Here is a 10,320-nt window from a genome sequence, read left to right on the forward strand (position 1 = left end):
CATTTCACAACTCATTTATTATACCAGTTTTATCCAACAAAACCAAACAAGATATAACAGGAAAGCTATAAAATAATGTTGTATGAATGTAGAAATTTAAATATTCAACATTTATTGAGTGAAATCCTTAAATAAATACATAGCAAAACCCAAAGTAATATCAAAAATATGGAGAAATAGGATGCCCTAGAACCTCTTTACCTCCATAAACACACCAATTCTCCAACAACTCATGGACAAGTTCCCTTTTTTTTAAGAGAGAGAGAGAGAGAGAGAGAGAGAGAGAGAGAGAGAGAGAGAGAGAGAATTTTCTTTTAATATTTATTTTTTAGTTTTCGGTGGACACAACATCATTATTCTATTTTTATGTGGTGCTGAGGATCGAACCCAGCGCCCCAGGCATGCCAGACGAGTGCATTACCACTTGAGCCACATCCCCAGCCCAACAAGTTCCCCTTTAGAGAAATAAAAAACTAATTGAAAAGCTCTTACACCCTTGGAGAACATAAAACGTAAAACATAAAATCAGTCTCATCCAATCCAATAGTGAGATTTTGAGCAATCTCTTGCTAATATAGTGCCACATGATGAAGTGATCTCTTAGCTCCCAAATTCACCTACAGGAGGAAAGTGGTTGCTTCTTGCATTCAACAATCCAAATTCTTCAAGGGGTTCCACACATGACTAGCTTGTCTCTTGCCAGCACGGTAGTTCTGAAAGGACTGGCACTGTTTATCCACCCAAGGTAGCTGCAGTATGGGTTGGTAGATGTAGTTGATTCTGCATCTGCTAAATACTCAGCAATTAAACAAAAATAAAGCTCTCAGCTTCCTCCTGGGGAAGGAAGAAATTGATCTCTTTCACAAAGGAAAACCCAGGACCAGAAATTTTCACTGATAAAGTATGCCAAGTTTAAATAAGAATTAATGGCAATACTTTTAAACTCTTCAAAAAGACCAAAGTGGAGAGAATAACTCCAAACTAGTTTGTGAGGTCAACATTATACAACATTATACTGATAGCAAAGCTAGAAAAGATATCATAAGAAAATTATTTTGATCAACATATATGCAAAATTCTCAACAAAACACTAGTAAATCATATCCAACAGTGCATTGAAAGGATCATGCATTATGGCCAAGTGGAATTCATCCCTGGGGTGCAAAGATGATATAATATATGAAAATATATGAAACTCAATTAAGGTGATAGACCATGTTAACAGAAGAAAAGATAAAAATAACATGACTGTCTCAATAAATGCAGTAAAAAGCATTTGATAAAATTGAGTATTTCATGATAAAAATTCTCAACAAACTAGGAATACAAGATAATACAAGAGAATACAAGATAATTTCCTAAATATAATAAAGTTCATATACATTAAGCCCACAATTAACATCATATTCATTTATGAAGCTTTGCCTCTGAGGTCTGAAACAAGATGAAGATGCCCACTCTTGCTGCTTTTACTCACAATAGTCCTAAAGCTGCTGTCAAGAATAATTAGGGAAGAAAATAAAATAAAAGGCAACCAAATTGAAGGGAACCAAGTAATATTGTTCTCATTTTCAGTCAAAATAATTTTATATACAGAAAATCATAAAGACAACATGGAAAAATGTTTAAAAGTAAAAAAAATCTGTAGATTTTTCATGTAGTTCCATGATACAAAATCAACATTGAAAAATTGATTACATTTATTTAAACTAATAAGCTGAAAATGAAATTGGCAAAATAATTCCATTCAGAATAACAAGAAAAATAAATAACAAAATATCTAAGAATAAACTTACGAAAGCTAAAGACTTGTACACTGAAAACTACAAAACATTGATGAAATAAATTAAACAAAACACAAACAAATGCAGAGACATCATGTGTTCATGGATTGGAAGATTTAATATTGCTAAAATGTCTATACTACCCCAAATGATTTACAGATGCCCTGAAATCACCAGGAAAATCATAATGGCATTTTTCACAGAAGTAGAAGAACAATTCAATAATTTACATGGAACTGCAAAAGTTTTCAAATAACCAAAGCAATCTTGATCATGAAGAAAAAGCTGGAGGTATTATACTTCCTGATTTCAAAATATGTTATACAGCTACAGTAAACAAAACAGATGGGCTGGGGATATAGCTCAGTTGGTAGAGTGCTTGCCTTGCATGCACAAGGCCCTGGGTTCAATCCCCAGCACCAAAAACAAAACAAACAAACAAACAAAAATCAGGTTACTTTCATAATGGCACATATGGACCAACAGAACAGAATGGAGATTCCATTAATAAATCTATATACATATATGAATAAATTCATATGTAAATAAATAAATCCATATATATGAATATATATGGATCTATGTATTATATATTAATACATAGATTATATATTAATTTATTTTTATATTTTTATATATTATATATTCAAAATATATATATTCATTCATTTTATATTATATATATATACAACTAAAAAGGGTACAAAAATACACAATGAGGAAAGGATAACCTTTTTAGCAAATGATATTTAGAAACATGCATAGCCATATGTAAAATAATGTTATCACTATACACAAAAATTAACTCAAAATGGATTAGAGACAAATATAAAAACCAAAATTATAAAACTCCTAGAAGTAAACAGTAAAATCTTCATGACATTCATCTTAACAGTGATGTAAAGGATATGACATCAAAAGCATAGGCAACAAAAATAAAATAAATAATAGGATTCATCAAACTAAGAAGGTTTTTGTACAGCGGAGAAACATCAATGGAGTTAAAAAGGAAACTTACATAATAGGGGAAAATATATTGCAAACCGTATATCCTGTAAGGGGTTAATTTTCAAAATATACAAAAATCTCCTACAACTCAATTATAAAAGAACATACAATTCAAATTTAAAAAGTGGACTAAAGGTTTGAATAGATGTTTTTCCAAAGAAAGCATACCAATGGCCAACAGGTATATACAAAGGTGCCTAGCATCACTAATCATTCAGGAAATGCAAATCAAAATCACAATGAGGCATAACTTTGCATCTCTCATGAAGGCTGTTATCAAAAAAATCGAAGTCAAATGTGAAGGGAATATTTATATAATTTTGATAGGAATGTAAAATAGTTCAGATGATATTAAAAAAATATGTGGAGGCTGAACCCCCATGCCAGGCTCTCCATCTTCCAATGAGGGGTTCCCTCAACTGCCACCATCTTGAAACACTGCAACCACTGTTATAGTCCCGTCAACATGGTAGCCTCCACCTTGGACACCAGACAGGGCTGCAAGCAACTGTCTTCCACAGTGCTGCATCTCCAAACAGACTGCCCAACACCACTGCATAGCCCACCTTCACAGCTCCCTCTCTGAAAGTGGTTGCCTCCATCTTGGGACACCTCTACCACCATCTTGGGTTACCTCTGCAGCTGCCATTGTTATCTTTAATTGGGGCAGCTTCCATCTTGGAACACCACAGGGGCCTGAATGCCCAACATCAAGGTACCTACAGTCTCCCCACCCCCAAGCCACCATCCCAGCCCAACACTTGCAGCTACATGGCCAGCCTGCAGCTCTCAATGTTTGGTCTTAATCTGCCCAATACAGAACAGCTCTCCACAACAGGTACACAGGTCCCAGCACTCAGCCCTTAGGACCTTTGAAAAGAGAGGTTCCTGATTGGGAAGTCAAAAGGGCAGGAGCAAGAGAGATACAGTTTAGAGACTAAATTAAGAGACCAGGAATTGTGGGGTCCACAGGTAATGTAAGGGGCTAAGACCAAGCTCCCATATTACACAAGTGAAACCCAAAGGAGATTTCTAGGTGCAGTCTTCCAATGGGGACCAGCAATTGCTATACCCTACCTCAAGGAGTTCCACCTCCAGGAGTTCCAGGACTAACCTGCCCACCCTAGTAACCTTCAGCATCCTGAGGCTAAATATACCAACAAACTCCAGACAGCCCCACCCATCTGATGAGAAAGGAAGCAGGGAAAATATTTTTATTCATCAGGCTACTGAGGATTGGGATGTCTGAAGAGTATACTATAGTTTTGTTGTATATGCTTTTATTTTTACATTTTTTCTTTGTAATTTATTTTTATCTCTCTCTCTCTCTCTGTATGTATGTATGTGTGTGTATATATATATATATATATATATATATATATATATATATATATATATATATATATACTTTTTTTTCCCCTCACAATTATATGTCTCTCTGGAGTCTCTTTCTCTCTCTCTCTCTCTCTCTCTCTCTCTCTCTCTCTCTCTCTCTCTCTTGCTGTAACAGTCTACTTCTTTTGATTCCTCTTTCATGTTTCCTATGATCTAATACTTCTATATTCTTGCATTCTACCTTATTAACATCTCATCCTGCACCCCTACTGGGTTGGTGGCTGGGGATGGGTGGGTTGGGGAGACTGTAAGTACACCCTCCCAGTTCTCTTTTTGTCCACCATCAGAAACTGTAGACCCTTTTGCAAACCTACTGTTTATGTTCTAGATAATAATTGTACTCACCATTTCTGTCAATTGCAACAAAACTGTAAATAGAAGCTATTTGGTTTAAGACTACATATTGTTTACATTGGGTACTGTTAATATTGATCACCCCTTAGATATGAGGTATTGGAAACCTGCAGTGACACTATAAGTCTAGAGAGTAGAACTTGTAATACCTAGGATCCACAGTACTACAGAAGATGCAGAAACAACATGAAAAAACAAGGGAACAAAGCACACCCAAATAACCAAGATGCTACAATAATAGAATACATTGACAGCACAGTAGTAGAAATGTCAGAGAAGAAGTTCAGAATGTACATAATTAAAATTATCTGCCAAGTAAAGGATGATATAAGAGAGCAAATGCAGGAAGCAAAAGATTACTTCAACAAAGAGAGATTCTGAAGCAAAACAAAACAAAACAGAAATCTCGAAATAAAGAAAACAATAAACCAAATTAAAAAACTCAGTAGAAAGCATAACCAGAAGATTAGATCACCTGGAAGACATAACCTCAGGCAATAAAGACAAAATGTATAATCCTTTTTGGGTGGAGGTACTGGGAATTGAACTCAGGGCCCCTCAACCACTGAGCCACATCCCCATTCCTATTTTGTATTTTATTTTTAAAATTTTTATTTTGTTTTAATTAGTTATACGTGACAGTAGAATGCACTTATATACTTTGATATATCATACATAGATGGGATATAATTTCTCATTTTTCTGAGTATATATATTGTAGAATCACATTGGTCATACAGTCACATAAAGTAATAATGTCTATTTCATTCTACTGTCTTTCTTATCCCCACATCCCCTGCCTTCCCCTCCTTTCACTTCCCTCTTCCTAATCTAAGGTAACGCTATTCTTTTTTTTTTTTTTTTGCATTACAATTCTTTTTTTTTTAATTATTTTTTATTGGTTGTTCAAAACATTACAAAGCTCTTGACATATCATATTTCATACATTATTCTTAATATATCACAATTTTTGTATTAAGAGACAGGGTCTCACTGAGTTGCTTATCACCTCACTATTGCTGAGGCTGGCTTTGAACTTGCAATCCTCCTGCCTCAGTCTCCTGAGCTGCTGGAATTACAAGCATGTGTCACCACAGCTGAAAAAAATATATATTGTTGAAAGTAAAATTGACCATACAATGAAGATGGTAGGAAACTATGAATAGAACTTAAAAGAATTATGGGATTACATGAAACAACCAAGTTTAAGAGTATTTGGGATAGAGGAAGGCACAGAGATACAAACCAAAGGAATGCACAATCTTCAATGAAATAATATCAAAAAATTTCCCAAACCTGAAGAATGAAATGGGAAAAATCAAATATAAGAGGCTTACAGGACACCAAATGTACAAAATTACACCATATCCACAACAAGGCACACTATAATGAAAATGCCTAGCATACAGATTAAGGATAGAATTTTAAAGGCCCAAAGAGAAAAATATCAGATTACTTATAGGGGGAAACCAATTCAGATCTCAGCAGATTTCTCAACCCAGACCCTCAAAGCTAGGAGGTCCTAGAACAACATATGCCAAGCTCTGAAAGAGTATGGATGCCAACCAAGAATCTTATATCCAGCAATATTAAGCTTCAGATTTGAAGATGAAATAAAAAACTTCAATGAAAAAACAAAAGTTAAAAGAATTTACAACTAGAAACCCTACTCTAGAGAACATCCTCAGCAAAATTTTCCATGAGGAGGAAATAAAAAACAACAATGAAAATCAGCAATGGGAGTAAATACACTAAAGGAAAAGCCAATCAAAGGAGAAACAAAGTCAAGTTAAAAATAAAAGATAAACCAAAATGACCAGGAATACAAATCACATCTCAATAATAACCCTGAATGTTAATGGCAATGGCTTAAACGCATCAATCAAAAGACAGACTGGTAGATTGGATTAAAAAAATACCCAACAATATAGTGTCTTCAAGAGACTCACCTCCTAGGAAAAGACATTCACAAACTGAAGGTGAAAGGTTGGGAAAAAAAATATCACTCACATGACTGTGTAAATAAGCAGGGGTTTCCATCCTTATGTCAGATAAAGTGGACTTCAAGCAAAAGTTAACCAGAAGGGATAAAGAGGATATTTCATACTGCTTAAGGGAGTCATACATCAACAAGAAATAATAATCATAAATATATATGCTTCAAACAATGGAGCAACAAACAAACTCATCTCAATACCAAGAATCAAATAGATCACAACACAATAATACTGGGTGATTTTAACACACCTCTCTCACCACTGGATAGATCTTCCAAACAAAAGCTAAACAAAGAAACAATAGAACTCAATAAAACAATAGAACTCAATTAATAATTAATTAAATAATAGAACTCAAGGTTCGTTGTTGGAGATTAAAATGCACACACAGATAGCAGTGTCAAAGATGAAGCACTTTACTGCAAGCTGGTTCTAGCTTATATAGAAAGTGAGAGTCAGTTATCTTAAACCAGAAAGCTCCCGGGGCCAATCATAGTAAAGGTCAGATCATCACCTATGGTGCACGCAAGTCCACCCTGCATAAGATTTATGGGAGGCACGAACTGTCCACGAGCATAGAAGATGGGAGGACCAATTAGAAAACTTTCAAAACAACTTATTATCCACCCACTGGCAACTTGCCCGCTGCCAGGTTGCATTAGGGGCTCCTTATCTGAAAGGCCCAGGGAGTTCTAACCGCCCACTGGCAATTTGCCCACGCCATGTTTGAAAGGCCCGGGGAGTTCTCAGGGAGACTCCCAGCAATTAATAATTCAGACTTAACAGACATAAATAGAGTATTTCATCCATCGACAAGAAAATAAACTTTCTTCTCAGCAGCACATGGATCCTTCTCTAAAATAGACCATATGTAATCCCATAAAACAACTTTTAGCAAATACAAAAAAATAGAGATATTACCCAGTATTTTATCAGATCATAATGAAATAAAATTAGAAATCAATGATGAAATAAAAAATACAAGCAACTCCAACACCTTGAGATGAAATAATATGCTATTGAATGAACAATGGATAGCAGAAGACATCAGGGAGGAGATAAAAAAAAATTTTAGCGGTAAGAACACAACATATCAAAATCTCTGGGATACTATGAAGGCAGTGCTAAGAGGAAAGTTCATTGAGCTCATTCATTAAAATAATAAAAAGTCAATAAATTAATGACCTAACACTACATCTCAGAGCCTTAGAAAAAGAATAACAAATCAACACCAAAAGTAGTAATTAGAAACTATTTTGAAAATTTTTACTCCAATAAATTAGAAAATATGGAAGACATCAAAAAGTTTCTAGAGACATATAATCTACCCAAACTGAATCAGGAGAATATACGCAATGTGAATAGATCAATTTTAAGCAATGAAATATAGAAGACACCATCAAAAGCCTACACACAAAGAAAAGCCCAGGAGCAGACAGATTCTCAGCAAAGTTCTACAAGACCTTCAGAGAAGAACTAAATCCAATACTCCTCAAATTATTCCATGAAGTAGAAAAGGAAGACTCTCTTAAAGAGTTATTCTATGAGGCTAGTGTCACCCTGATACTTAAGCCAGACAAAGACACATCAAGGAAAGACAACTCCAGACCAATATCCCTGATGAACATAGATGGAAAAATTCTCCATAGAATTCTGGCAGATTGCATACAAAAACATATTTAAAAAATAGTGCACTGCAGTCAAATGGGGTTTATCCCACAGATGCCAGGTTGGTTTAACATATGGAAATCAATAAACTTAATTCATCACATTGATGGACTTTAAGATAAGAAATATTATTATCTCAATAGATACAGAAAAAACATTTCAAAAAATATAACACCACTTCATGTTCAAAACACTAGAAAACCTAGGGATAATAGATAAAAGCTATCTATGCTAACCCCAATGTGGACATCATTCTAAATGGAGAAAAATTAGAATCATTCCCTCTAAAAACTGAAACAGGACAGGGATGTCTTCTCTCACCACCTCTAATCAACATAGTCCTTGAAACTCTAGCCAGAACAATTAGACAGATAAAAGAAATTAAAGCAATATGAATAGAAAAGAGAACTCAAACTACCACTATTTGACAATGACATGATTCTATACTCAAAGGATCAAAAAAATTCCACCAGAAAACTTCAAGAACTAATAACAACACCCATTAATCAACATCCATAAATCAAATGCGTTTCTGTACATCAGTGACAAATCCTCTGAAAGAGAAATTAGGAAAACTAACCCATTCACAATAGTCTCAAAAAAAAGAAATAAAATACTTGGAATCAACCTAACAAAAGACGTGAAAGACCTCTACAATGAAAACTACAGAACACTAAAGAAAGAAATTAAATAAGATCTTAGAAGATGGAAATATCCCCCCTGCTCCTGGTTAGGCAGAGTTAATATTGTCAAAATGGACATGCTACAAAAGTGTTATACAGATTTAATGTGATTCCAATTAAAATCCAAACAACATTCCTCATAAAAATAGAAAAAAATCATGAAATTCATTTAGAAATATAAGAGATCCAGAATAGCCAAAGCAATCCTTAGCAAGAAGAGTGAAGCAATACCGATACTAGATCTTAAAGTATACTACAGAGCTATATTAACAAAAACAGCATGGTATTGGCACCAAAATAGACATTTAGACCAAATGGTACAGAATAGAGGACACAGAGAAATACCCACATGGATACAGTTATCTCATACTAAACAAAGGATCCAAAACCATTCACTGGAAAAAAGATAGCCTTTTCAGCAAATGGTGCTGGGAAAACTGGAAATCCATATGTAACAAAATAAAATTTAATCCCTATCTCTCACCTTGCACAAAACTCAACTTGAAGTGGATCAAGGACCTAGGAATTAGACTAGAGACCCTGTGCCTAATAGAAAAAAAAGTAGGCCCAAATCTTCATCATGTTGGCTTAGGACCTGACTTCCTTAACAAGACTCCTGAAGTGCAATAAATAAAATCAAGAATCAATAAATGGGATAGATTCAAACTTAAAAGCTTCTTCTCAGCAAAGGAAACAATAACTTGAACAGAGAGCCTACAGAATGGGAGAAAATATTTACCACCACACACCTCAGATAGAGCACTAATCTCCAGGATATATAAAGAATTCAAATAACACCAAAAAAAAAAAAAAAAAAAAGAATCAATAAATGGGCTAAGGAACCAAACAGACACTTCACAGAAGAAGATATACAATCAATCAACAAATATGTGAAAAAATGTTCAACATCTTTAGCAATTACAAAAATGCAAATCAAAACTAAGATTTCATCTCACTCCAGTCAGAATGGCAATTATCAAGAATATAAGCAACAATAAGTATTAACGAGGATGTGAGGGAAAGGTATACTCATTCATTACTGGTGGGACTGCAAATTTGGGCAACCACTATGCAAAGCAGTATGGAGATTCCTCAGAAAACTTGGAATGGAACCACCATTTAACCCAGTTATCCCACTCCTTGGTTTATACCCAAAAGACTTAAAAATCAGCATATTACATTGATGCAGCTACATTTATAGCAGCTCAATTCACAATAGCTGAACTATTGAACCAACCTAGATCCCCTTTAATAAATGTATATATAAAGAAACTGTAGTATATATACATAATGGAATATTACTCAGCCTTCATGAAGAATGAAATTATGGCATTTGCAGATAAATGAATGGAGTTGGTGAATATAATACTAAGGGAAGTAAGCCAATCCCAAAAAACCAAGGGCCAAAAGTTTTCTCTGATAAGTGGATGC

This window comes from Callospermophilus lateralis, chromosome X (genome assembly GCF_048772815.1).
Source record: "Callospermophilus lateralis isolate mCalLat2 chromosome X, mCalLat2.hap1, whole genome shotgun sequence".
Classification (NCBI taxonomy): Eukaryota; Metazoa; Chordata; class Mammalia; order Rodentia; family Sciuridae; genus Callospermophilus; species Callospermophilus lateralis.